The 27,498-nt window shown below is 41.4% G+C and overlaps 1 protein-coding gene across 1 annotated transcript in view; it reads left to right on the forward strand.

Annotated features, from left to right (window-relative positions):
- Nucleotides 1–27,498, forward strand: part of Cops7b (COP9 signalosome subunit 7B) — a 157,378-nt gene that overhangs the window by 129,727 nt on the left and 153 nt on the right. The gene's annotated exons all lie outside the window — the stretch shown is intronic.

A 27,498-nucleotide genomic window follows, 5' to 3' on the forward strand; every position in this document is an offset into this window, starting at 1 on the left:
CTTGTGTTTGTGAGGCAGGCAGCGGCACCACTGAGCTAAATATCCAGTCCTTGTTTGTTTTTAAATTGTGATCTTTTAACAAATGCTGAGAAATTACAAAGTAATGTATGCAAAATATATGTAAGGTATCCACAATAACAAGACAGGGGATACCCATGTATATAAACAACTTTATGAAAGAAATTATTGCCTTTGAAGATCACTGTGCACTTGTTCCTAATCCTACCTCCTACTTTTCCTTTCTGAATTTTGGTAATCTGATCAGGTAATATGAGTTTTGTGTTCTCTGCATACTTGAACCACATAGTTTGTATTTCTAAATTATTGTTTAATTTTGCATGTTTTTGAAATTTGTAAAATGGAATCCCTTGCTTGGACTTCATAGTTAGATGCTGCCAGTTCTACTTGCACCATTCATGCGTGAGTGGCTGTTGGTCTACATGAGGACCACAGTCAGGATGCTTCGGAGTCCGCCCCAGAGACGCCCTCACACCACCCTTCCCTGGTTGCAGTCCTGCCCCTCCCTTGGTGCCTCCTCAGGTCCGGTCACCTTAAACTCTGCAGTTGTGTTGTTTCAGGAGTGCTATGCAAATGAAGTCGTGCAGTGTAGAACTTGGAGGGGCTCCCTTCACACCTGCTTCCTGTAAGGCTCACCCCAGTGGTGCTGTACATTAGCAGTGTGTCTCTGCCACGCTGAGTGGTGTCCCCCAGCGTGAGGATGGTTTATCTGTTGAAGCACAGCTGGCTCGTTCTGTTTTGGTCTGCTGTGAACGCTAGTATGCATATGTAAGCTTTCATTTCTGTGCTCGAGTACAGATGCCCTTAGATTCTCCTGTTGTTAACATTTTTTCCCATTAGTGTTATTCTTTGTTGTCTCTCCATATGCAAACACAAATATAAAAATTTTTCTTGAACACTTGATAGAAAATTGAGTACATCATTTCCTCCAAATACTCCACTGTGTATTTCCAAGAGTAAGGATATTTTTCTTACCTACTCACAGGAAAGTATCAACTTTGATAATGTTACACGGGTGTCAGTTTGATCAGATTTACCATCTATTACACTTTTCTCAGTTTATAGTAATGCCCCTGTTAGCATCTCTTCCCTTTCTCTACTACAAGGTAACACTTCATTTAGTACTCAAGGCAGCTCTATGAGGTTTGTTTTATTATTGGCTCTTTCGGATGACGAAGCTGAGGCAAAGAAGGGTTGGGTAGGTATCTCGTGTGAGTCACAGCTCTTAAGTGGTAGAGTCTTGGTGCTGAGCTTATATATATATATATATATATATTTTTTTTTTTTTTTGACAGGAATAGAAATTTCATTAAAATCTATGGACTTTAAAATCCTAGTGATGCATGGATGGGTAGGGTAGGTGGCGCACCATTATTACTACAGAGGATTAGAGGTGGCTTGGCCAGTGCTGTCACTGCACAGAGGGCACAGAGGACAGACAAACAGACACTTCAGGGCTTGGGTGATGGAGCTCTGGCTCTGGAGAGGGGTTGGGTCACAAGGCCTGGGGACATTTGGCCTGTGAACAAGGGCAGCACTTCAGGGACCACGTAAAGCCTGTTAGGCTTCCCGGGACCTGGCCCAAGACCCCTCAAAAGTGCTTTGGCCCCCGCAGCAATACAAGTCGCTCCAGCTTTCAGAAGATCCTCACAAACCCTGGGAGTGGGGCTCCTCAGTGGAACCCTTCTCTGCCCTGCCCCGCTGCTCTCCAGCTGGGGCCCTGGGAGGGAGCAGAAGTTGTTCCCTTCGGGCTAAACTGGAATGAAGCCAAAAGGCCTGGGAAACTTTGGGGCTGGGGCTGCAGTTAGCCCGCCAGGTCCCCGGCCTTCTGCCCTGAGCTTATATTTTGATTTCAGAAGTCTCTTAGTCACTGAGCTCTGTTGTCGCACAGTAATCTTTCAGCTTATTGTCGTAGCCCTTGGCCTTCCAGAAACTATTTTGTATATGAGCTGACATAAATGAGTGTTATTTGATTTCTTTTACAGTATTTGATCCATTTTGTAGTAACTTTATGGATTTTTTTTTTTTTTTGGTACCGGAGATTGAACTCAGGACCTTGCGCTTGTGAGGCAGGTGCCGGAGGAACTACTGAGCTAAATCCCCAGCCCCAATTTTGTAGTAACTTTAGATAGTATGGTTGAAGAATAGTGAGTGTTTAAATTTAAAAACATTATTGTAATAAGTACAATAAAGATTATTACATGAATTTTCCTCAGAATCCTCTCCCTCATTTCAAACACACTTATCCCATTGTTCTTGTCGCTTTCTGAAGCAGTTCTGGAGTCCTCTTTTGTGAGTGCCTTTAGTTGGCTGTCATGACTGCTTTAATGTCCTGAATCAATTAAAAATGTTGACCTTTGGGGCCGGGGATTTAGCTCAGTGGTTCTGCCACCTGCTTCGCAAGCATAAGATCCTGAGTTTGATCCCTGGTACCAAAAAAAAAATGTTGACCTTTCATGGACATTTTGACTTTGGGGAAGAGCCAGAATTGTATGGTGCTAGATCCAGTGAGTAAGGTAGAGAGGACGCATTGTCATGTTCTTACGATCCCGCCTTTCTATTGGGTGGCCTTGTAACTGTGGTCACGGTCTTTTTAATCACACATAACAACAAAAAGAAGACTTCCAGAACTGCCTCAGAAAATGACAGGAATCATGGGATAAGTATGTTTAAAGTGGAGAAGAGTATTTTGAGGGGTCTTCATGGCAGTGTATCTTTTACTGTAATAAAAATTTTGAAATTTAAACACTGACTGAATATTTCCATCACACCTTGTATTCCATCTGTTGCTCAAAGTTAGAGCTGAAATTGAGCCTGTTCTGCATTGGACTAGCATTTATGGTACTTTGGGAAGTATTACATTTGAGCCGAAGTTGTGAGCATCAAGCAGCTTGTTGTCTTCATATTAGAAATGAGCGTTTAGCGGAAACCCTGGTTAGTTGCGTGATTTGCGTCCTTGAAGCCAAGGGAAGATTGTTTCTCCCGGGGCTTCAGTGCTTGCTCTAGTCTTTTTGATTTCTTGAAGAAAGACCTCCACTATCCCCAGAGGAAGGCGGTTTTTAATCTTCATCTGTCTGAGAGTTTTTCATTATGATTAGATGTGGAAATTAAAATGTGCTTTATTCCTTTTAAGCTTTCTTTAAGGTCACTGCCATGCAAATAATACAGAGTGCATGTGTATGGGTTGTTAAGATCACTGCTGCTGTGGGACTCTAGCTTTGAATCTCCTCACGTCTGGGTTAATGGACCGAGCACAAAGATCCCATGTGAACACTGGCCTCGTGTTTACTCTGCATCCCAAAGTGGCAAGGTTCTACTGATGTGGCTTCCCCCTCAGTGACAGGTTGAGCATTGCAACCTAAGGTTTTAAAATCATGCCGAGATTCTGAGCTGTGAGCCAGGGTCCACGCTCTGACCCTCTGCTCAGAGGGCTGCAGAAGTAGGCTGGAGCCCTGAGTGAGAGTGGGTCCGGGACCCAGCTGTGCAAGGGCCTCCATTTTTTTGGATCATGAGAAGCAGGTTTCTAGTGCTGCTGTTGGGACTTCTCTTTTCGAAGCAGTAGGGTGAGTGCTCTGGGGGTGGCATTGTTGAACCTTCGGAGTTGTCTTGGTTATTTGTTTTGCTCGGATTGTCCTGCCTCTCTGCCATCTACCTGAAGTTGTTAATCATTAAATTCGTGGTGATGGCCTTGTGAGTGGCAGTGACTTTTATTTTGAAATGCAGACTCTCGAAAAGCTGTCAACTCTGCAGTTAGCATCTTCCAAACTCACATCCAGTGGTGTGAATGTGGAATAGTTTCTCTGCAGAAATGAGGGCTAGACTCAGGGCTGGCTCAGGGGCCTCTCAGGTCCCCCGGGACAGGGGCCTTAGCAGCGACAGACTGGATCTCAAATCAGCAAGTTGGCCTAGGGATCATTAAACCTGCCACCTCTCACTTGTCTTATCTGGACTTAGTGTCATAGTCATTTTGCTGGTTGCAGTTGTGTCCTGCATTCCTCCGGAGTCCTTGAGTGATGATAGAATTCTACTCTGTGACTCTGAGGGGACGGTGAAGCTGCATGTGGCTTTGTACGATTTCCTCGGGAAGTGCTGTCCATGACAAGACAGGACCTGGCCTTGTGCTGTCGGCAGGAATGTGGCTGAAAGGGCGGGAGGTGGTAAGTTCCAGATGTCTGTTACTGCAGCCCTGAGTGCTCTACTTACCCATTAGCACAGCAGTGCTTTCCAAGGACAGAGTGATGGTATAGCTGCTTAAGAAAAGAACTAACATAGAAGCCAGTTTGATAGTAATCTCTTGTGTAATATAAAAAACATCATGAACACTGACATTTTATTTGAAAGATATGAACCTAGGGAAAACTAACTACTTTTGATTCTTGTCTGTTCTAGCCATTTTGTTCAGTAGATTACAGATTGTGAAAGTCGCACGCTTTTCCCAACTGCCGTGGTCAAAGTGGCCATGTGGGTTAGCTTCGCACTCTCCTCCCTTTGTCTTTCTGCTTCTGAGATTGCTGTGTACAGACAGGCGATGGCTGTGATCTCCATTGAAATGGTGTCCGTTGCTGGTGAATGAGTTATTTTCCAGCTCCCTTGTTGAATAACTGCTTCTGTATCGCAGCTTGAAGTGGGGATTGCCCTTGAGCAGCCCTGCTTCATGCATTCGTGCTTTATGTCAGTCAAGGCCCTCGGTGGTGACAGCAGTTGTCGCTGAATTGTTTCCTAAATAGAATATTTGACCATATGATGTGTAGTTGGGAGTTTTTAAAAGGGATTAAAAAGTCTCCTCATGTTCTTCATTATAATTTACTCTGTGTTTGTGTGATGTATGTGTGTAGGGATGGACGAAACAGCTACTAATTGATAATTGTTGAATCTCATGATGAACATATGGGAGTTTATTACATTTTCTTTTTTGAATTTCCAAAGTAAAAAGGTAAAAATCAAAAAGGCTCCCAAAAAGGTAATGATGAAAAAGTGACAAGATCTCAGAACGATTTTATTTGATGGTAGGGACGGGGTTATAAAATAGATGTCATGATTTCCAAAACTTCCTAAGGATGACTTTTTCAGTGGTACTGAAGTACTGTCCCCAATTTCCTGCAGGGAGAGAATATAATTTTACCCTGTTTTTGCCTAAGTTTACTGATTTTGGCAGAAATGCTAGTATAACTACTTATATGTTGTAAAAAATAAACCTTTTATTTTTACATAAGACATTTTATTCTGGTATTCAGAGCTGAGTATGAATTCTGACACCAGTGGGTACTTTCAGTGGGTCTTTAGATAGCCTAATATGGTGGCGCATGCACACCTGTTATCTCACCATTTGGGAGATCGAGGCAGGAGGATTCCAAGTTCAAGGCCAACCTGGGGTACATATAGAGGCTTTGTCTCAAAAAAACTAAGCCCCCAACCCCCAAAAAGATTGATTTGCTTTATGTTGTGTGGGGTTTTTTTTGTTTTTTTCTTTGTACTGGGGATCGAACTCGGGACCTTGCGCTTGCAAGGCAGGCACCAGAACCACTGAGCTAAATCCCCAGCCCTGATTTGCTTTAAAAGAATGAGTTGTTTTTTTTTTAAAAAAAAAAAAAGAGTATTTTTTTTTTTTTTTTAATCTTATCCCTGTTCTTCCATCAACTGAATGGAAAAAGATGTCTTCTTGTTTCTGAAGGTACTTGTATTTGACTTGAGCATTTTGCTATTCTGTCTAGAATTTGGCTCCAAGGTCTGTACATTTTTCTACAATGGAAGGTTAGAATACATTTCAGGGGCTTGAAAATGCCAATTGGTATGAAAGTCTTTAAAGTGTAAGAAGTTGTCGTATTTGTTCCAGTTTGGTAATTCTGTAGATGACTTTAATTGTAGTAATAAAATGTGAGAGAGAACATGAAATTGAATTTATAATGTAATCCTGTACAAAGTACACATGAGAAATGAAGCTATTTGTTAAAAAATGAAACTGTTTCTACCTTACAACATTTTGGAGCCTTATTTATTACCAAAGCTTCTATTTGAGAAGACCCTGGGTGTTCTGTTTCAATTTTGGTTTTGTATGCTGCCTCATTGCAGATTTTTAATTTGTTATTGTGTGATTTATGACCAGACAGCTGGCACATCAGTGACGCCAAGATGCTTCTTCTTTTGTTAGGGAGGTGGATGATGCCATAAATCCACCCCAGCGTACCCTTAGTTACGTCCTGCCATTACTGAGGGTCTCATATTGTTACCAAGATACGAGAATGTTGAACTCTGATGAATTTTGATCTCCTTCTGTGTACTGAACTTTGGAGGTCTCAAGTCTCAACCCCAAGTCCCTTCTCTTTTCTCCAGATGGCCTCTCAGGCTCTTCTGTGTTTACCACTTCAGGTATGATTTATTTTTTGGTGATTCCTCAACTTGGCCTCTGTGCAGGTATCTACAGTGCTCCTGCTTCCTGTGGGTCGAATCTCTTGGTGTTGCAGGCACCTCCTGCTCAGCCTGTCCAGTCCTGGGCAGTGTTGTCTACTCTGTCCTCAATCCAGTATTCCTGTCCCAGTGACTGTCACCCCACCCATTCATTTGAAAACACGTTGCCTTTGGTCACCCCCTTTCCTCACCCTGCATGTGCAGCTGATCATCATTTGTTAATTTGGCCTCCTGAATATTTTTTGATGGAAATTTCTTCGCAGCACTATCCATTTTTACATGGGTTATTCAAATAGCCTCGTAACTGGGATCTCATTCATTCCTGTCCCCCTGTCCCCACTCATTTTCCTCACTGAAGCTAGAGGGATCTTATTAGAGTATAAATATCATCTTCCTGCTTGAGACACTTCAGAACTTCCCCATTGTTTGTAAGATAAAAACCGTAAAATTCTTACTATAATCCCTAGGCCCTGGCCTGGTGTGGCCCCTGCTTTTCCTTCCAGCCTCATATAACCTTAGCTTTCCCTTCACCCTCAAAGCTGTAATTCCTCACATATCTCTCCCACTGCAGGGTAGGAATTCAGTCCTGAGCCACGTATCCGTCTATAGTATTGTTTGAGTGGTGTCTTTCTTCTCCTGCGCAGTAAGTTTCAGGAGAGGGACTGATGGCTTTTGCTTTTCTCCTCTTATTGTGCCAAGCAGAAGTGCCTGGCACAATGGAGGTGCTCAGGACTTTCTTGGTAACCGAACACATGAATAATGAGTGTTTCCTTCAGACTCCTAAAACTTGAAGGGGTGCACGAAGTGAGACCCAAGCTGCAGGTTAGGCTGTGCCCAAATCCAAGGGCCTGTGCTGCCATAGCGCTGAGTTCCGAGTAGGTGGTGACAGGTGGGTTACCTGCCTGTGGGATGCAGGGCCGCATGTGAAGGGGAGGAGCGTGGAGCAGGAGAAGCTGGCGCCGGGTTAGTGTAGGGTTCGGACCCTGTGGGCCAGGGCTGCCTGCCGAATGTTGGGATTTGATGGATTGAGTGTGCAGCTGCGTGAGGGGCATTAAAACTGAGCATTTTCCTTTGAGAGTGGCAGAATTTTTCAACAAATTTACTCAGAAAACACTTCTAGGCTTTGGGGATGCAGAGGTGAATAAAATACTTTGCAATCTAAGTCTCTTAATTACCTTTTTTTAGTACAATTGTTTTAAAACTTTATATGTACCTCGATTCATGAACTTAATTTATTGCACGATTCTGGGGAAGTTGGCCACAGTCTTGTTCGTCACCTGATGCGGAGTTCAAACGCTTCTATTCGAAGTGTTCCTGAACCGAGGTATTGGTGGTATGTAAATTCCACCAGTAGTTATAGTGTACTTTACAAGTTTGACAAGCAGTTAGGAGCTAGAGTTCAAGGTGATTTTTTTTTTCGTTTCTTCTTTTGGTACCGGGGATCGAACTTGGGTTCTTGCGCTTGTGCAGCAGGTGGTAAAACCACTGAGCTAAATCGCTGGCCCTCAAGGTGGTATTTTGACCTTTTTTTCCTCGGTAACCCAAGATTGAGGCAGTGATCCCCAAATTAGCCTCTAGGGTGTACAACATTCGGATTGCACAGGAAATATCACAAAGAATCAACAACTGGGATCTCATCACAGCAAAAGAAACCACCAAAACAGTGAAGCGATAACCCACAGACTGGGAAAAATTTTTACCAGGCACTCCTCAGACAAAGGACTAATAACTAGAATATCTATAGGACTCAAAAAAAATCAGCCCCCCCCCCAATTTAAAGACCCAATCCAAAAAATGGGCATCTGAAATGAACAGACATTTCTCAGATGAAGAAGTACAAATGGCAAATAAATATATATAAAAAATGTTCAACATTGCTGGTCATTTGTGAAATGCAGATTAAAACAACACTGAGCTTCTATCTTACTCCAGAAAGAATGGCAGTCGTCAAGAAATCAGCCAATAACAAATGCTGGTAAGGCTGTGGGGGAAAAAGAACCCTTCTCTATTGTTGTTGGGAGTGCAGACTGGTGCAACCACTGTAGAAATCAGTGTGGAGATTCCTCAGAAAACTAAAACTAGAGTTTTCATTTGACCCAGCTATTCCCCTTCTTTGTATTTTTCCAAAAGAGTTAAAAGCATCATACCACAGTGATATATATAGCAGCACAATTTATAATAGCTAAATCTTGGCAACAGCCCAAATACCCATCAATGGATGAATGGATAAAGAAAATGTGGTTTTTATATACAGTGAAGTACTATTCTGCCATAAATAAGGATAAACTTGAGACATTTTTAGGAAAATTGGTCCACCTCTAGACTATAATTTTTTTTTTTTTGGTACCGGGGATGAGACCATAATTTTAAGTGAAATAAATCTGACACATGTTTAAATACTGTATCACAGTGTTTTTCCTGTGTGAGAAACCCAGAGGTTAAATAAGGAGTGAAATGAAGGATAGACATTGGGAAGTAGGAAGAACTTGTTCAAATGGGATGGGGAAAAAGGGAGGCAGAAGAGGAAGGGAAGAAAGGGAAAAGGGATTAAGAAAAGAATGGAAGGAAAAAAATGGAAACAGCTTTTGTAAATGGGTAGGAGATGAGTTGAAGGGAGAGGAGGGGAATGGAAACAAAAGAATTAAGACGTGTTAGGTACGGGTACAAGTTCCCTATGATGATGTGATCATTATGGATGGCAAACATGTACTAATAAAAAATAAATTTTAAAAATCAGCATAAAAAGATTTGTCTTTTAGTAAGCTTTCACTTGTGTTTATTTTTCTTGGATTTCTTTCTAGATGTTATAGTTTGAAACTATTTTGTGTTTTCATTTCTAAGACCTGGAATTATTTTATGCCACGTTGTGCTTGTTTTCTGTACTCTTTCTGGCTCGCAGTCATGGTGGACGTGTGTGTACGCAGGGGACTGCCAGGCTGACTGGAGAACTAGGCAGAGACTGGCTTTTGGTGCAGCCCGTGTTCGGGGCCGCACCCAGCCCACGATCACCTTCAGTTACTCTTTGTGGGTTCTTTCCTCAGCCACACTGCCCAGTGGCAATCTGTGTTGCCGTCTCCGGGGGAAGTTCCCCTGGACCCACGTACAGCCAGGTCAGACACATTTATTTCTTGTTTTTTTTTTTCCTTTGCGGACAGGTGTGTTTTTTGTAGCCCACCTGTGAGCTGAGATTGCTGACCTTCAAGAGTCGGAGTTTGGGGCTCACCTTCACCTCCCGCATCTATCGAGGGCCGGGCCGCACCTCCCCCACTCCCCCCAGCTTTAACCTGCAGCCTCAGTGCCTCCATCCGAGGGGCCTCCCCCACCCCGACAGGGTCCTCCCCACCCCAGGGGCCTCCCCACCCAGAGCCTTCACTTCTGCTTTGCTGGTTTCCAGCTCCTACTTGAGTTTTAGCACCCAGGGACTTTTTCTTCTTTCTTGAGAGCTGGACTATGTATTTTAAAAGAAGTTGGTAACGTTTTGTTCAGAAGCTGTAATTTTGTATAGGTTGAGTATCCCTCACCCAAAATGCTTGAGACCAGACTTTTTTTGGATTTAGGACTTTTAAAAACTTTGAAATAATTTTTTTTTTTTTTTTTTAGTACCGGGGATCGAACTCGGGTCCTTGTGCTTGCGCAGCAGGCGGTGAAACCACTGAGCTAAATCCTCAGCCCTGAAATAATTTATATATAATGGGGTACCTTGGGATTAAAACCCAAGTCTAAAAACAAGGTTCGTTTGTTCGATATAAGCCGTAAACACACACAGCCTGAAGATAATTTTGTTCTACTTTATTTAATTTATTCTTTTGGTACCCAGGAATTGAACTCAGCGCCTTGCACTTGCCAGGCAGGTGCTGCGCCACTGAGCTACATCCCTGGCCTTCTGAAGGTAATTATTATGGGAGTTTTAGTGTGTCTGTGTTTTGACCTGCCATAGAAATCACACATGGAATTTTACTCTTGTAGTGTCATGTTGGTACTCAAAGAGTTTTGGATTTTGGAGCACTTGAGAGTTTTGGATTCGGAACCTTGAACCTGTATGATGAGGTTTTTCAGAATATTGACTCTGCTGTTTTAGCAGAGACACGTTTCTGATGTACCATGACCTAACCATTCTATCAGTCATACTAGGTCCCTGGAGGGATTCACTCCTACTTCCTTCAGAACTGGACTGGGGCCAAAGGTTGCTTGCTCTCAGGAGGGGCTTTGTCCTAAAGCTCAAGGGCCGTGGGGAGTCCTTAGTCCCCCTCTCCCCTCTGCTGAGGAAGAGGTGAGAACAAGACTGAAGGTGGACAGTGGGATTTCACAACCAGGAAATCCCTGCCAAAGTAGTCTCTAGGAATGGAGGAGGAAGAAGCCTATTGTGCCTTTTTTTTGTAGCGGGGATCGAACTTGGGTCCTTGCGCTCGCGCAGCAGGTGGCAAAACCACTGAGCTAAATCTCCGGCCCCTCTGTTTTGCTTTTTAATCTCTGAGAGGATGATGGCCCCTAGTCCTGGCAATTCTGGTTTTTCTCAGGAAGAATGACTCCTTTTTCATTGACATACAATTGTTTTATGTTCTCTTACTGAATACTCCCTGGGTTCCAGCTGTTCCTTAGATAAGCTTTATCTGCCACAGGCTGGATTCAGGACCAATTCAGAGTACACCTACCCTTGGAGGTTTCCTTTCTGTCTCCTTAAGGGAGGTGACCAGAGGACAGGCTGAAAGAAGTTATGAGATAGCGTCAGTTTTAACAAGAAGCTTCTGTTATGTAGAGTTTCTAAAAATTATCAAAGGGCCGGGGATTTAGCGCAGTGGCACCATGCCTGCCTTGTAAGTGCAAGGTCCTGAGTTCTATCCCCGGTACCAAAAAAGAAAAATTATCGAAAATTTCAAACAAATATAAAATTAGAATAGTGCATGTGCCCCCATTTATTATTGTCCAAATTCAATAACTTTTTTTTTTTTTTCAAATTCAATAACTTTTGCACATTTGCCTTATATTATAACTGATCTTTCCTTTGCTGGATATTTTAAAAAATCCTTTGATACCACTTATGAACATGGACATAATCTCATCATGCAATGTTCACACAGTCATGATGCTATCGCCACACCAAATTCAAAATGGATTATCCTAGGGCCGGGGATTTAGCTCAGTGGTACCACTGACTACCTCGCAAGTGCAAAGTCCTGCGTTCAATCCTTGGTACCAAAAAAAAAAAACCCACAACAAAGTGGATTATCCTTTACCAGTGTCCCCTGCAGTTTCCCCCATTTCTTTGAACGTGCTGGGAGTTCCTTCATGCACTTGTTGTACCCTCTGCCTAGAGGGCTCCACTTGGAGACTTTCACCTGGCTGACTTAGCTGCAGAATCGGTTCCTCAGAGGAGGCTTTTCCTACTCGCCAAAACCCCGCGTTATGCATACTTTCATCCCCCCCAGAAGTAGGCAGCTTGCTGGTCGTATTGGTGGCTATCCGCCCAGGGCCGAAGGAGGGCCCAGCATATAGAAATAAAGCAAATCTTTAGACACAAGTCTACTATTAGATTAATGACGTTATTCCAAAATTCCTTCAATATTTTATAATTGTTATCTCTTCCTACAACTGATTGCTATTCCAGAGCTTTTCTTTTTCTCAAGGGCTTTAACCAACAGCTGTGTTTGCAAAAAGTGCTGGGTTGTTGTCCCTTTCAGGACATTTAATCTTTTAAATCTTCAAAATATTTTGTAAAATGTAAGTGAGTAAAGTCACTTCTGACCTGTTAAGAGGCAGTGTTTTTACTGACGTAGCTCTCATTTGAGATGACTTACTTGAACTCACAGTTAATTAATCTGCCTTGGCTTATATGAAACTGAATGGAATGAATTTGTCACCTGCATATGCTGCAACTGATTATTTGGACTTCTTTGATTTTAGTGTGTCATTTGTATCTCATGTAGGGGGCATTTAAAAATTGTTACATTGTCAGTTGTTGGGAATATTCTGTAGCAGGAGGAAAATTAATTCAGTGAAATAGATATGAATATAATTAGACTTGGATTCTTTAAAAAAGTGTGATTTTACAGAAGACATGCAAGATTGGTGCAAAAATTACTCTGGACTCTGCATCAGATATTCTTCTCTTAGCATTTACTATATTCCCTTTAGCTGCCTTACTTATTTGCCCTCTTTCTCCTTTCTTTTTTTTTTTTTTTTGACTTGACAGTAGATTGCAGAAACTCAAAACAAAGCTTTCCTCTTTTTTGTAACCATTGTACAAGTATCAGAATCAGGAAATTGGTACTGACATATATAATACCATTGACTGACAACTAACTGTAGTTCTTATTCACTTTCCCAGTCATATCCTCGGTAGGAAAAGAAAATCCTCAATCAGAGTTGCAGAGTTGTCGTGCATCCTTAGTCTCCTAATAGCAAGGTGTTTCCTTTCTGACTTTGATATTTTTGGTCAGTTATTTTGTAGCAGGTCCCTCCATTTAGATCCAACCCATGTTTGGAAAATGACATGTTTTTCTTAGTGCCTAGTATCAGGGGGCAGATGATATTGAGTTGTCCCTTTCACAGGTATTTGCTTTGGTCTCTTGGTTAAGTGGGGGCCTGTCACATTTTGACAATAATGTGGATTATGATGATTGGTGATTACTAGTGGTAAATTTCTAATTCTGTCATTTTCTACACGTATTAGTTGGAATTCTATAAGGAAGCACTTTCCCATTTCATTTGTTTGTAATATATTGTCTTTTTTTTTAGTATGGATTCATGGATTCTTATTTAATGGGTTATAGTCTGTTATCATTTAAACATTTTGGTACTTAAATTGTCATATATATTTCCCAGAAGGGGACTTTGCAACTAGCTCCTGCGAACTTTTGACATCCCTGACATCTTTTGAGTCTTTCCTTACTCTCTGGAACAAGAAGATATCGAAGGCCAGGGCTTAGCAGACTTTTTCTCTAAGTGGTCAGAGAGTGACTCTGAGTTGTCCAGTCTGCGATGCTCCTGCTTACCTCTGCCTCGGATGGCTTCTGACTCGATGAGTGGTTGTGCTCCAGTAGAATTTCGTCACAAAGCAGGTGGCCGGCTGGTTTGGGGCTGTGGGTCATTGCTGGCCAAGCCCTCCCACCCGGTCTCAGACTGGGCACTTACCTAAGGAGCCTGGGTTCCTGTTAGTGGTGAATGGCATTTAGAGACTAGATATGTTCATTGCTGGCAGGATCTCATTAAAGCGAGGGTCTCTTGGAAGACAGAGTAGAAAATGTAAGAATATATTCATAATAATTGCATACATTTGTGCATGTATACAGACATATCTGTATTCTATATCTGTCTCTAAATATTATAAACCATTGAGTTATATCATCTCCAATTCCATTTCCATTCTAGCCTTTCCACTTTCTGTATTTGAAACTTCTTTCTCCAACATTGACATACCTAGCTCCAGTTATCTATAAATATTTACTTATTTGTTCAGTGTTAGAATATATAGAAAGTAGTTTTTGAGTTGGAAACCTATACAGTACATCTGTGAAAAACAAACCTACTAACTGTGGAGTTTAATCTTTGTTTCCAGTTTTTTTTTTATGCTTTAGGGTTTGGTTAGATACTGTGCTCAAAAGTTAGTCATTCCTGTCTTCCATCCCTGCTGCCTTCTAGTATGTTGTGATTTATTTATTTCTTTTTTCTTTTTTCTTTTTGGTACCGGGGATCAAACTTGGGTCCTTGCGCTTGTGCAGCAGGTGGAGAAACCACTGAACTAAATCCCCGGCCCCTGTTGTGATTTATTTTTAATTGAAAAATAAAAGTGTATATTTATGATATGCAATATACTTTGATATATACATTGTGGAATGACTAAATGAAGCAAATTAACACATACATTACTGCATATACTTATTTTCTTGTGAGAACACTTAAAATCTCTTAGCAATCTTTAAATATACAATGTATTGTTATTAATTAGTCACCATGATGTATAATAGATCTCTTGAATTTACTCCTCCTCACTGAAATTTTGTATCCTTTGACCAATAGCTCCCTTAATTCCTCCCAGTCCCCTAGTTTCTGACAACTGCCATTCTCCTCTTTACTTTTATGAGTTCAACTTTTATAGATTCTACATGTAAGTGAGGTCATGCAGTATTTGTCTATGATTGGCTTGTTTCACTTAGCATAATGTGCCCCTGAGTTTATCTATAGTAGCACAAGTTGCGGGATTTCTTTTTTAAAGGCTGAATAGTATTCCACTGTATACATACCACATTCTCTTTATCCATTTGTCCATTTATAGGCACTTAGGTTGATTCTGTATTTGGGTATTGTAATGCTTCTGTGAACATGGGAGGGCAGAAAGGTCTTCTGCATTTCATTTCATGTGAATACATTTGCAGAAGTAGAATTGATGAGTCATAGGTAGTTCTATTTTTAAATTTTTGAGAAACTTCTATTTTCCTTAATGATTATACTAATTAACATTTTCTCCAGCAATGTACAAGGTTTCTCTTTTCTCCACATCCTTAGGAACACTCACCTTTTGTCTTTTTTTTTTTTTTTTTTTTGGTACCTGGGATCGAACTCGGGTCCTTGCACTTGCACAGCAGGTGGCGAAACCATTGAGCTAAATCCCTGGCCCTCTTTTTGACTTATTGATCATAGCCATTCCAATAGTTATGAGGTGTTGTCTCATTATGGTTTTAAGTTCCACCTCTTTGGTGATTAGTGATATTGAACATTTTTCATGTACCTGCCACCATTTCTGGCTTGAATTGTATCTTGAATATAGCTCATATTCTCTTGTGTAGACTCTGAATCGTGTCACCTTCCTCTGAGAAATCTTGATGCTTTTGATTTCACTGACAATCAGCTTCAGACCCCTTTTCCATGGGAGATGGTTCAAATTTGGTTCAGTGTCTCAAGTCTTGAGTTTCTCCTGCACATCTAAAGAGTTAATGGTCGCCCTGAGACTTGTACAATGTCCATAGGAGTCAAGGATTCCCTTCTTTGGCTTTCTCTTCCTCTGCAGTGTCACTGGCAGCATCTGTGGTCGCCCAGACTCCTCCTCTTTTTTTGTGTAGGCAGCCTGTGAGATTTCAATGGAGATTTTAGCCACCTATACTGCACCATTCCTATGATAGGGACCAGTCCTTGGGACAAAGCTTCTACTCCTGCACTCTCAAATGAGGATATAAGCACATGAATTTACCCTAATAGCCATCACATCTCCAGGTTTCAGCAGCCAACAGTCTGTTTCCATTTGTTTTCTACCTTATACAGTTGTTTCTGATGTTTTTTCCAGAGTTTATATTTGTAACTTAATTCATTTTTAAACCAGTTTTCAGGCTTTGGTGCCAACTATTGGCTCTCCAAACCATTTTCTTCAGGAATCCACCTGGTGTGATACAGAAAAAAATTTTAGTAAGGGGAGATTGGAAATGTGGGTTAGATCACAAAGTTGCAGTGAAGACGCTTGAGTGCTTTGAAAAAGCACTTCCTAAAATATCTTGTGTGTCTTAGGTAACATATGGATTGAAATTAGTGGTTGAGAGAACCATTAAGAAAGTTTTGTCATTTTAATGCTACACTGTTGAAACAACTTGAATTCAGGCAGTGCTGATTAAGTTGGAAAAGAAAGAATCTATTTAGGAAGATTGTGAAAGTAGAATAGAAATTGGTATTAGGTTTTTATTGGAAGGAAAGAGATGAGATGCGATGAGGACTGTTTGCTACTTACGGATGATAATGATGTCGTTAATCTGGATGGAATATACAGGTGGCAAACTTAGTTGGGTAAAATAATAAGTTGAAAGAAACACATACTGTGTTCTAAGTGCTTGCTAATATTAGCAGGAAATTGGAAAATTAAAGAGCTTTGGAGAGTTGAGCTAGAGATTTAACTCTTTGACAGAGAAATGAAGTGAGTTTTAAGAACGGAGTCTTATAAATGGTAGAAACAAATAGCAAGTGCAAAAAGAGGGTCCAGCAGGAAATCTGAGAATTGCAGGGAGAGATAGATGAATCAGGAGACTGAGATATACTGGAGACCAAGGATGAAGAGTTTGTAGTCCGAAGAGCTACTCAGTGACATTCTGTATACAGGTTAAAAAAAAAAAGTTAAAAAACAAATAAAACTTCCAAAATCTGAGGGTATGCCATATTTAAGTAATGAGGATTTTCTTTTCTAGTTTTATTGAAACCTTTATTTTATTGTAAGGATGAACACAAAAGTTATATTCTAAAGGGAGAGTAAGCAGTATATAATGGGGGAAATAGAGGTTTTAGTCTAGGCCATAGTTTTTTTGTTTTTGTTTTTGTCTTTTTAGGCCACAGTTTTAAACTTTGTCAGGGATGTGAATGACAGACATGCAATGGTAGTTGGTGGCTTGAGGTGGGCAGAAGGGGAGCAGGGCCAGGCCCTTAGTTTGGATATGTGCTGTTGGGAAGGTTGTTATGGAAGGAATAGTGGCTGTGGTAGTAAAGTTCTAGAGTCAACAGATAAAAATAGGACAAAGAACAGATTGAGGAGGTTAAGTTGTAAATATGTAGGGACATTTTGGCCTCTCATAGAAGGTAAAAGAGGATTGGTACAGGTATGGAGAAACTTTGTCAGGGAGAAGAGTGAATCTGTATAGGAGGAAGTTGGAAATTTAAGATTTTGAAAATGAGAGAGTTAAGAGTGAGGTTGACAATTTCACTCTTATGGCATAGAAAATACAGTAGTTAGAAATGACTTCTGACTATTTTTTTTGGTGCCAGGGATCAAACTTGGGACCTTGCACTTGCAAGGCAGGCGCCGGAACCACTGAGCTAAATCCCCGGCAGTAGGTAGAAATGAATCTTCCTTCATACAACAAGTGGAAAAGGCAGCCTCTTCCCCCAAATATACTTGAAGGTAATTGGGAGGCACTAAGAGAGTGGCTATGTAGGAGATAATAAAAGCTTAGGAAAGGTTAGGAAAGTGTTTGGGGCCAATTTTCCCCAGTGGATAAGTTTTTGAGGGAAGAAAACTGAGCAATGCATTTGATAGTCTCTTAGGGTTACAGGGATAGAGACTGGAGTTCAGGTCTTGCTAATGTGAGGGGTTTTTTGTTGGCGAATCACCCTTATTTGGGACTGGGGCCCTGACAGGGCATAGCCTAGGAGCAAGAGTAAATTAGATATAGAAAGGGCTTCACAGGGACTGTTGCTTTACTTTGAATACATTTATTTTATTGTCTTTGTCGTAAGTACTTGTCATAAAAGTGCATATATGTGCATAATGATACTATACTAGGCCTCAAATTATTACTACAAAATAATGCAAATGTGGACAGTCTAAAATAAAAACGTATCTGGCAGAATATGATCAAATAACATGAACAAAATGAAGTAGAAGGAATAGAAGAGGTTATATCCATAGGGGCTTCTGATATTGGTGTTTTCAGGAGTGGACTTAAGTATAACTCTACTTACCTTGTTCAAAAAGATAAAAGATTCAGCTTTTTCAGCAGAGAAATAAAAACTTTAGAAACAATGAAGCCTGGTACAGTGGTACACTCTTGTAATCCCAGCTATGGGGGAGGTTGGGGCAAGAGGATCACAAGTTCAAGGCCAGATTAGGTAACTTAATGAAATCCTATCTCAAAGTCAGAAATAAAAAGGACTGCTTCATTGGTAGAGTGTGTTTCTCATATGAGTTTAATCCCTAGGACCACAAAAGGAAAAAAAATCTGGACTTGAAAACAGAACCGAAGTTAGGAACTTAATGGATAGGTTTTTTTGTTTGTTTGTTTTTTTTTTTTGGTACCAGGGATCAAACTCGGGACCTTGCGCTTGCGTGGCAGGTGCTGGAACCACTGAGCTAAATTCCCAGCCCCTTAATGGATAGGTTTAACTAAAGGTTAAATAGAGCTGAAGAGTGAATTAGTCAAGTGGCAAAGAAAAGAGGATGGAAAATAATAAAGAGGTTGAAGGAGACATAAAGATATGGAAGTGTGTAGTTGGACTTCCAGATAGGGTTGAGAGTGAGTGGGAGAAGCAATATTTGAAAACAGAATGACCAAGAACTCCCAAACTGAGGAAGATTATTAAGTAATAGATTTAAGAAGGCTTACCAACACCAGACAAGTTAAAAAGAAATCCATACCTTGAATCCTTGAATTCTGTGGTAAGCATGCAAGAAACCAAAGATAAAGAGAAAAATTTCAGATGTTGGTAGGAGTATGAAGAGGGAACAGTATACTGTACTTTCAAAGAATTAACAGACTGGGCCAGGGATTTAGCTCAGTGGTTCCACCGCCTGCCTCAAAAGCACAAGGTCCCAAGTTTGATCCCTGGTACCAAAAAAAAAAAAAAAAGAATTAGACTAACAGCTTGCTTCTCAACCAAAACAATGGAGACCGTGAGACAATGAAATTCATCTTCAAAGCACTGAGAGAAAATAATTGACCATTTCGAATATAAAAACTGAGAAAATTTCCTTGAGAATAAAGATGAAATACAAGTGTTTCTTACTTGGCAGTTTTCAGTGCACTAGCCACTTTTTAAAATTACACAAAAGTCATGGCTAGTGACTACAGATATACCTTGTTTAACAACTTACCTATTAAAAACTATTTGAACTTACGACTGAGGAGCGCTGCTTGGACTTATGACCTGCCACTAGGACTTATGACCCATCTTTTTTATGTATATATAATTCTGTACATCTTGTTTATACAAGCTCAGTGTCTTCTTTTTGTGTAGTATACCTTGTTTATACAGTACTGTAACTTTTGCTGATTGAACAGTATAGTACTGTAGTTTTATGTTCTGTTACACAGTACAGTACAATATTTAAGTTATGTAAATAAAAGCAAAGTCATGAAGTTGGAATTTCCTTTGACCATTTCTTTGTTCTGAATATTGTAATGTACTACTATATACAGTTCCTCATTTAGCAGCCAATTCATTTAACAATCTAGCCACAGGAATGAAACTCAGTCATTAAACAAGGAATGTCTGTAGCATATTGGACAACACAGATATAAAAAATTTCCATCATTACAGAAAGAACTGCACTATTACAGGTATTAAGCAAACTAAAGAGGGTATTTTGGTCAAGATTCTGCTCCCACTTTGAAACTTTATATGAAATTGTCAAATTCTTACAGAAAAAACAAATTAACAAAGCTGACTTAAGAAATTTTAAAAATTGGAACTATCTCATGTTAAAAACATTTTTGTTTGTTTTTTTTTGATGACTTTAGCTTTGGTTTGGGGTAATACTGACCTCATAGAATGAATTCTTTCTATGTTCTGGAAGAGTTTTTAAATATTTGGTAGAATTCAGTGAATCTGTCTGGTCCTGGACTTTTCTTTATTGAAGCTTTTAAAATTATTGATTCAGTTACTTTACTTATTATATATCTATCCATATTTTCTATTTCTTTTTGAGTTTTAGTAATTTGTCTTTCTAGGAATTTGCCCATTTATCTAAGTTATCTAATTGGAATAAAGTTTTTCATTTTATCCCCTTATAATCTTTTTAATTTCTGAAGGATTTGTAGAGATGTCCCCTCTTTAATGGTCACCCTGTGGAGGTGGGAGGAGCCCTCCCAATTTACAGGTAAGAAAAATGTCTATGTTGAAAGCACTCTATACACCAAGAGAATTTGAGAGAAAATTTATTAGTCACCTAAGAGCCTCCTGGGGACAGTAGAGTTGTACAAGGAATCTGGGCTGGTTTGAGTGAAGTCAAGAGAGTGGGCTAGGCCTGTGTAATAGAGACTGGAGAGATGTTCCTATGTATTCACTGGAGATTTCAAAATTTGAATCTCCTGCTGGGGTCACAGGCAGGGGGACACATGAACTTTCTTATCAGTTCAGATGTGGGTCCAGTGGGAAAAGGAGGGAGGCAAGGCTTAAAATAAGTCATCGGTCAAACATCAAGAATTTTAAAAAATGGAGTGAATCTGTTATAATTCCCGATTTTGGAATGAAAAATTGTGTCTTCTTTTTTCTTTCTTGTATTTTAGGTTAGATAATCTTGATTGATCTGTCTTCGCTTTTATTATTTCTTTAGTAATCTCAAATCTGCTATTGTGCCTCTCTAGTGAATTTTTTACTTCAGTCATTCTATTTTTCAACTTGAAATTTCCATTTTTAAATAACTTGTCCCTCTTTATTGACATTCTATTTGATGAGTCATTGTTATACTTTTGCTTAAAAATGGTTTATTTTAATTCTTTGAACATGTTTATAATATCTGCCCTGGAGTTGTTGTTGGCTAGGTTAAAAAGTCATGCTGTTCCAGACAGTTTTTATGAAAACAGCTTTTTCTTCCTTATGTTTCTTTGCCTATCTTATTTTTTTGTTGACAACTGGACGTTTTTCCCATCCAAGTACTAACCAGGCCTGACCCTGCTTAGCTTCCGAGATCAGACGAGATCGGGTGCATTCAGGGTGGTATGGCCGTAGACTGGACATTTTAAATAATATATTCTGATTCTCTTTCTTCCCCAGGGTTGGAGGTATTTGTTTAATGCCCTGGCCGGCCATGGCATCTGTTTCTCTTGCAATGTGTGGCTGCTGATGTCTCTGCTAGTTTTCTTTCTTGCTTTTATTTTTCAGCCTTTCAGGTAGTTGCCCTTAGGTTAGGATATCCACATCTGATTGGCTGAGAGTTGGGTTTAAATTCCTTGGAGGAATGAGGCTCCCACCTTTTGTCACTGGTTTTTGTGAGGCGGCTTGGGGAATGCTTTACAAAGTTTAGTTTTCAGTTCTGTCCTGGGTCTTCCTTTCTACCTCTCCAAGGCCTCACATTCCTCCAAGGATGAGTAGCTTTGTGCTTCTCTCATTTCTCTCTTTCACTCTTGCAGTCTTCGGTGTCCACAGCCTTCCAGACCAGCAGGAAAAAGTCAGTTCTTATCAAGTCCACTTTGCCTGTCTCCTTCCTTGGTTCTCCTGTGAAATTTCTGGTTGGTCTGCTAACTCTTATTGCAGACTCAGGTTAGCTGTGACACTGGCTTTCCTGATTGGTTTGGTTATTTATTTGGCCCTTGGACTTACTTTTGTTTTGAACTCCCTCTGACAGTGGAGTGCCAGTTTCACACCTCGCCCTGCCCTAGGAAGGCTTTGTCTCAAGGGTTTGGGAGTGGGTGTGGGAAGGTGAGAGCCCCAGTCTGCACCACCACACATTTTCATTGTTCTACATTTCATTCAATTCTCCTGAACCAGCTTCTCAATTTGTTGTATGTTTTCCATCTGTATCCACATCTTTAAATGGGTTTGACTGTTTTGTCCAGTTTTATGGTTGTTTTTGTTTTAAGGGGTAATATTTGTCAAATTCCTCATTCAACCATTCTGGCCATCCTTTCCCCCTTTCTCTGTATTTATGTCTCATTTTTAAGCATTTACATTTTATTCCACCTGCAGCTTATTTTGGTGTATATTATGAAACAGGGACCTATTGGCTATTTTTAAAAGTGGTGTTGACTAACCTATGTATTTCTCACTGCTTTGTAATGTAAATTGTTTATTTTTCTAATGTCAGTGATTTTTATTTTTCTCCCCCTCCTCTTTTTCCCCCTTTATTCCATCACTGGTGTTTTCTTTCACTTGTTTTTCTATCTCTTTTCATTGGCTTTTTCTTGAGTTTCTGAAAAGACTCAACTTTATTCCCTTTAAACCAGTCTTTTGACTTTTTCTCCTTGAGTTTCTTTTAGTACTAAGGTTCGTAAGGTTATGTGTCCTGTTGCTACTCTTCTGGGCTGAGATTAAGATAAGATAAGCAAGAAAGTACACAAATTCTAGGTTCTTGCTTCTTCCACTTTGTCTGCAGATGTGGCACTGGCGTCTGTGAGGCTTGGCTTTCTCAAGCTTTGCCCCCACAGTCCCGGCCCTGCTCCTCATGCTGCCTGCTGGTGTGTTTTTATTTTAACCTGACTTTTGTCCCAAATAGGCTGTATTTGATTCAGAATGTGAGTGCCTGCTGTGCACTGTGCATTGCGCTAGGTTTTGGGAATTCAGAGGGTCTCAGAGACCCATTTCTTTTGCTCAGATACTTTCTTCAGATTTACCTTCTCAAGTGCTTTCTCAAGGGCCACTCCTCATCATGCCTGCCATTTTGAACCATGTGTCATGTTGACCATCACTGCCTGTTTGATTTAACCCAAGCCCAGTTCTTCAGAATGTCTAACTATTCCGCAGTGGGACCCCCTCTTCAGGAGCTGGTAGGCAGAGAGGCTGTGTATCAGGGGCCCTCACACTGGAAGCTGGTGAGTAATGGAAATTGCCCTGTGCTTCAGTGTGTTGGGGAGGAGTGCTGAGGGTTTCCTCGGGGTTGATGGACTTCACAGCTATGTCACAGGGAAGACACACTTGCCTGTTTGGTCATTTTCTGCTTAGCATAACTTATATAACTGAGGATCTTCTTATATAACTGAGGATCTTCCTGGTTCCTTCCAGTGCACTGGTACCAAAAGTTGAACTTTGACTTCCTCCCTCCCTATCCGGCTTCTTGGCTTCTTTTCCTTTTGGTACCGGGGATTGAACTCAGATCCTTGCGCTTGTGAGGCAGGCGGTGGAACCACTGAGCTAAATCCCTGGCCCTTCCTTTTTTTTTTTTTTTTTTTGGTACTGGGGATGGAACTCAGGACCTTGTGCTCTCAGGACAGGCACGGGGCAGGTGCGGGGCAGGCGCAGGGCAGGCGCGGCACCACTGAGCTACATCCCTGGCTCCAATCCAGCTTATTCTTACCAACTTTGTTGCCTGGGTCCTGTGTTCTTTTTTGGTTTTTGCTGCCTTGTTTTTCATGTGGCTTTCCTGAATGAGTCTTGGTGTTCTCAGTGCTTGCTGACAGAGACCCACTCATTGTCCATGTACAGAGTGGCTGTTGAGTGCCTCTTGTGTCCTGAACACAGTGAGAGTCCTTAGGGGTACAAGGCTGTGCCCATCCAAACATTCCTTGTCTTTGTGAGCTGGAGACGATGAGGTAGAAATCACAAACTGTGATGTCTGCACACGGAGGAAAGGTACAGATGCTGCCGACCTAGGAACATTTGATTAAGATCTCCATACCCCCGCCTCACTTATCTGGCAGTAACTCCCCTTAGTTTTGATTTCTTCCTTCCATCGGGATTGTATGTAGTACCCTGCTCTCAACTGTGGCTCTCTTTTGGGTTGTTGGCAGTTTGCCCCCAAGCCCTCACCTTACCCAATGCTGCTGCTAGTTATGTTCTTACTCACTAGGGGGCGCAAACCCTGATCATCCATTGTCCTTTGGAAGCTCTTTTCTCCTTGTTTTCTTTCTTCCTTTTTTGGGGGGGGGGCGGGGGAGCATGTTTTAAACCATTTATTTAACTGTAATGCCATAGCTTGCCTTACATTTGTTTTCATACATCTTTTTCTCATGGTGACTTAGAGGAACTATCTTCAATCAAATATATATACATTTGAAATAGATACCTTGTATCTTTCAGCAAGAAAAACACTGAATATGAAGAGTAAAGATGTGGCACCACTAATTGGGTACAATGAGAATCTGCTCTAAGTATTCATTTCTCTGGGGCAAGGGCATCACATACTTGTTCAGTTAAGAAAACTGTCCTTAGAATTCAGAGGACCTTTTTTATTTTAAACATTTCTGGGTATTAGGCGCTGAGTGCTTGAGCTGTAGACGCGTGCACACCCACACACACACCTGCATCCGCCATGAACTCACGAATATGTCCTAATAGCTCGGGCTCCTGCTCTTGGTTCTTGAAAAGTGTGCTTCTCTGGGCGGGGCAGGCTGGGCCTTCAGTTGAAACCAGGCACCTTTCTCTTTGACTTCCTTCATTTTTCGATCATTTTCCTTGATAGATTTCAGGAAGCTATCTTAGCTCTTAACAGTACGTGATACACCTAATAGGCACATTGATTCTCTTGGCAAGGATCTTGCCCTCCTTTACAATACCAACAGCATGCTGGGCAACACTGTAGACGTCCAGCTTTGCCATGGTGACATCCATGTGGCGTTCGTTTTGAACAGTACCCTTTCCCTTGATGTCTACATTATCGCCCTTTTTGTAGATTCACGTATATGTGGCTAAAGTAATAACCCCATGTTTTCTAAAAGGCCTGCTTCCTCTCGTCTTTTCTTTTGTCTTCTGTTTTGGCAAATTACTGCCAGATAAAAGGCTTTTCTTGCTGAAAGGCTTTCCTTGTTTTCATAGTAACTGACTTTGTTGTTTCTTTTCCTACATCTTTATTAGCTTCTGTCTTAGTCACTTTTCTTATTGCTGAGACAAAATACCTGATACCCAAAGTTAAAGTAAGAGGGCCAGGGATTTAGCTCAGTGGTTCTGACGACTGCCTCGCAAGTGCAAGGTCCAGAGTTCGATCCCTGGTGCCAAAAAAAAAAAAAAAAAAAAAAGCCAACAACAAAGTTAAAGGAAGAAAGGTTTTTTTAGCTTACGGTTCGTAGAGGTTTCAGTCCATAGTTGGCTAGGTCCAAGGCAGAGGGGCATCACAGAGGAGAAACAGCTCATGGTACCCACAAAGTAGCAAAAGCAACAAGAAACCGTAACAGCATCTTTCTGCCCCTTTTTATCTTATTCAGGCTACTTAGGAAGGGTAGCACTCACACCTTCAATCCTGGTGCCCTTGGGCCTAGCATTGCACTGTGAATCAGTCACACACTCCAGATTCGGCCTCCTCAGAAAAAGCCCCACCTAAGACCACAAGAGGCTTTGCGGGGGGGTGGGGGCATCTAAACACAAGCCATAACAGCTTCTTTGTTATATTTTCTACTTCTTTGTATTCCTAAAAGTTGCCTTACTCTGATTTTGTTAGAATAGGGCGTGTCCAGGATTTCTCCAGGGCCAGTTGGCCTGTACAGCTGTGTCACTGTGAAGGGAAGGTGGGGTGAGCATCCCTTGTCCTGTCCTTCCTCTGTCTTTTCTTGGTGTCATTCACTCTGGAGCACTGTGGGTTGCCATCTTCATGCAGGTGGCTGGCTACTTTCTCTCTCTAAGTTACCCTCCACTTGCCAAGCATTTGGTGGCTTGCTCCATATGGAGGGATATAGTACTTGAAATAGAATTTGTCTCTTCTGTGACATAGTGACATCCCTGTCTCTCAGTCTCCTAGCTGGAAACCTACCCATTTGCCATGTGCTGGTTCCCTTCCTGCCCGGCCTGTTGCCAGGTGTGCCATCTGTCCTGTGGAGCACTGTGTCAGGGCCACTTCTTCCCAGTGTCTGCTTGTACAAGCCCAGTTCAGGGCCCCCTTACCCTTGCCTCTCTCTTCTGTGTCTCCCGAGATGCAGCTGCTGTGAGTCCCTCTCTACCTACTTTGACTCTCAGTCCTGTACCACGTTGATTTCTCCAGAGATACCGCTCTGATCAGTTATTCTTCTCTTCTACTCATTCATGCTTCAGCAACTCCCTGGTGTCTTTAAAAAAACCCAGCCGGTTTTCTAGACCTTCCAACTTGTTTTAATTTCCTTGCCACTGCCTCCCTCCATATAGGTGGGATTTTAGCCAGATGGAGTTAATGTTCCAGGAACCTGCCTGTTTTTTCTTTTTGTGTCTGTATTTTGACTTGCTTTTTCCAGGAGTACTCCTTTCTCAGATTCTTAGTTCTTCCTTAAAATCTTTTCCAAAGTTCTCTCAGATATCCTGATCTGAAGATACTCTTGCCCCTCCTCATATGTACAATAAGGTGCTGATCACTTCCCAACATGTATTATTATTTCAGTATGAATTTTTAAACCTAATGACCTTGTATCCTCCATTGTGCCCAGTACAGTGCCTTGCAGAAGTATTTGTTGAATTAATGAGAGGATTATTGCATTTCTGGGCTAAGCTTCCATCAGTCTGGATTCCTCTCTGTACCGTTACCACTCCCTGGCTGCTTCTCTAAGCCCATCTCTATTGCGCCATCCTTGCGGCAGTTGTTTATCTCTGAACCACTTCATACATCACTAAATGGCCTGTTATCTTTGTTGCTTCTTTTCTCCTGAGTTAGCATGAATTTTAATTGAAAGAAAAATGAAGGATGTGTGTGGGGAGTTTGGAGGAAACGGAAGCTGTGGCATCATGTTCGTTGTCCAGGTGGCAGGCCAGGGGGCTGGTGCATGGTGCTTGTTGCAGCCTGCTGACCCAGGCAGCTGCTCTTGTATTCTTGAGAAGCAGCTACCTGAACTTCTGATTAGATACCTGGTTGGGGTAATGGCAGGTAAGAAAAGAGAAATAGACTTCTGACTACGATAGTGCCAGTTTTTGAAAGCTTGTGAGCCATCTGGGGTTGTCTGCATAGTTCTGGGCGTCAGGTTGTGGCAATGAGTTAGGTTCTATTGATGAATTCTCAGGAGTTCCCTTACTTTATTTCATCGAGGTATACCACCTGTCCAAGGTTAAACTTAGAAAATGCCACAGCTTGAGCTCTAGTTTAGTACCTGTTAGTGCTTTTAGATGGTAGATCTTTATACCGTTCTGCCTAAGAAAGACCCAGGCTCATTTGAGTCACCATCAGTTCATATTAGGTTGCAATGGAACAAAATGGAAAAAGGTGTAAAGAGACATCTTCTAGAACATAGTACTTTTACCATATTCTCACAGAAGCTGCAACCACTCACGATTTAGCATTGAGCACCCTGGGTCTGTGGACCAGCCAAAGGTCCAGAGGAGCGGCACCTGAGGACAGCCAGCCCAGTCCTGCACAATTCAGCCATAAGCTCTGATAGACTCAAGTGGCACTGAGCATGGCACCCATAAAATCCCTCATGCATATCTCCCTTCAGAATCAATGGATCACAACCAACCTGGAGATACAAGAATCAACCAAATTTGGGTGGTCTTATTTTCACAAACCTCGCAAGCTGAAGGGAACTGCGTCGTTCCTTATTTTCTACTCCAGTGCCCCATTTTTGGAGATTTTTGGTTGAAGTGCCCCAAAGGAGCAATGTAGTGTACCTGTGAGGGCAAAGGCCTCACTCAGCACAGATGGTGTGCTTGATGATCTGCCCAGGAGAAGGTGACACCAGAACCTAGCAGGGTACCATGGCAAGGGGCCTTTGTCATCAGAGTGCATCTAAGTACTGAGTTTCTGACAGGATAGGAGGAGGCCATAGGTTAACTACTGCTGCTCACCAG

Source organism: Heterocephalus glaber, unplaced genomic scaffold (genome assembly GCF_053883595.1).
Source record: "Heterocephalus glaber isolate CG9 unplaced genomic scaffold, H.glaber_assembly_v1.0 deba00001004, whole genome shotgun sequence".
NCBI classification, from domain to species: domain Eukaryota; kingdom Metazoa; phylum Chordata; class Mammalia; order Rodentia; family Bathyergidae; genus Heterocephalus; species Heterocephalus glaber.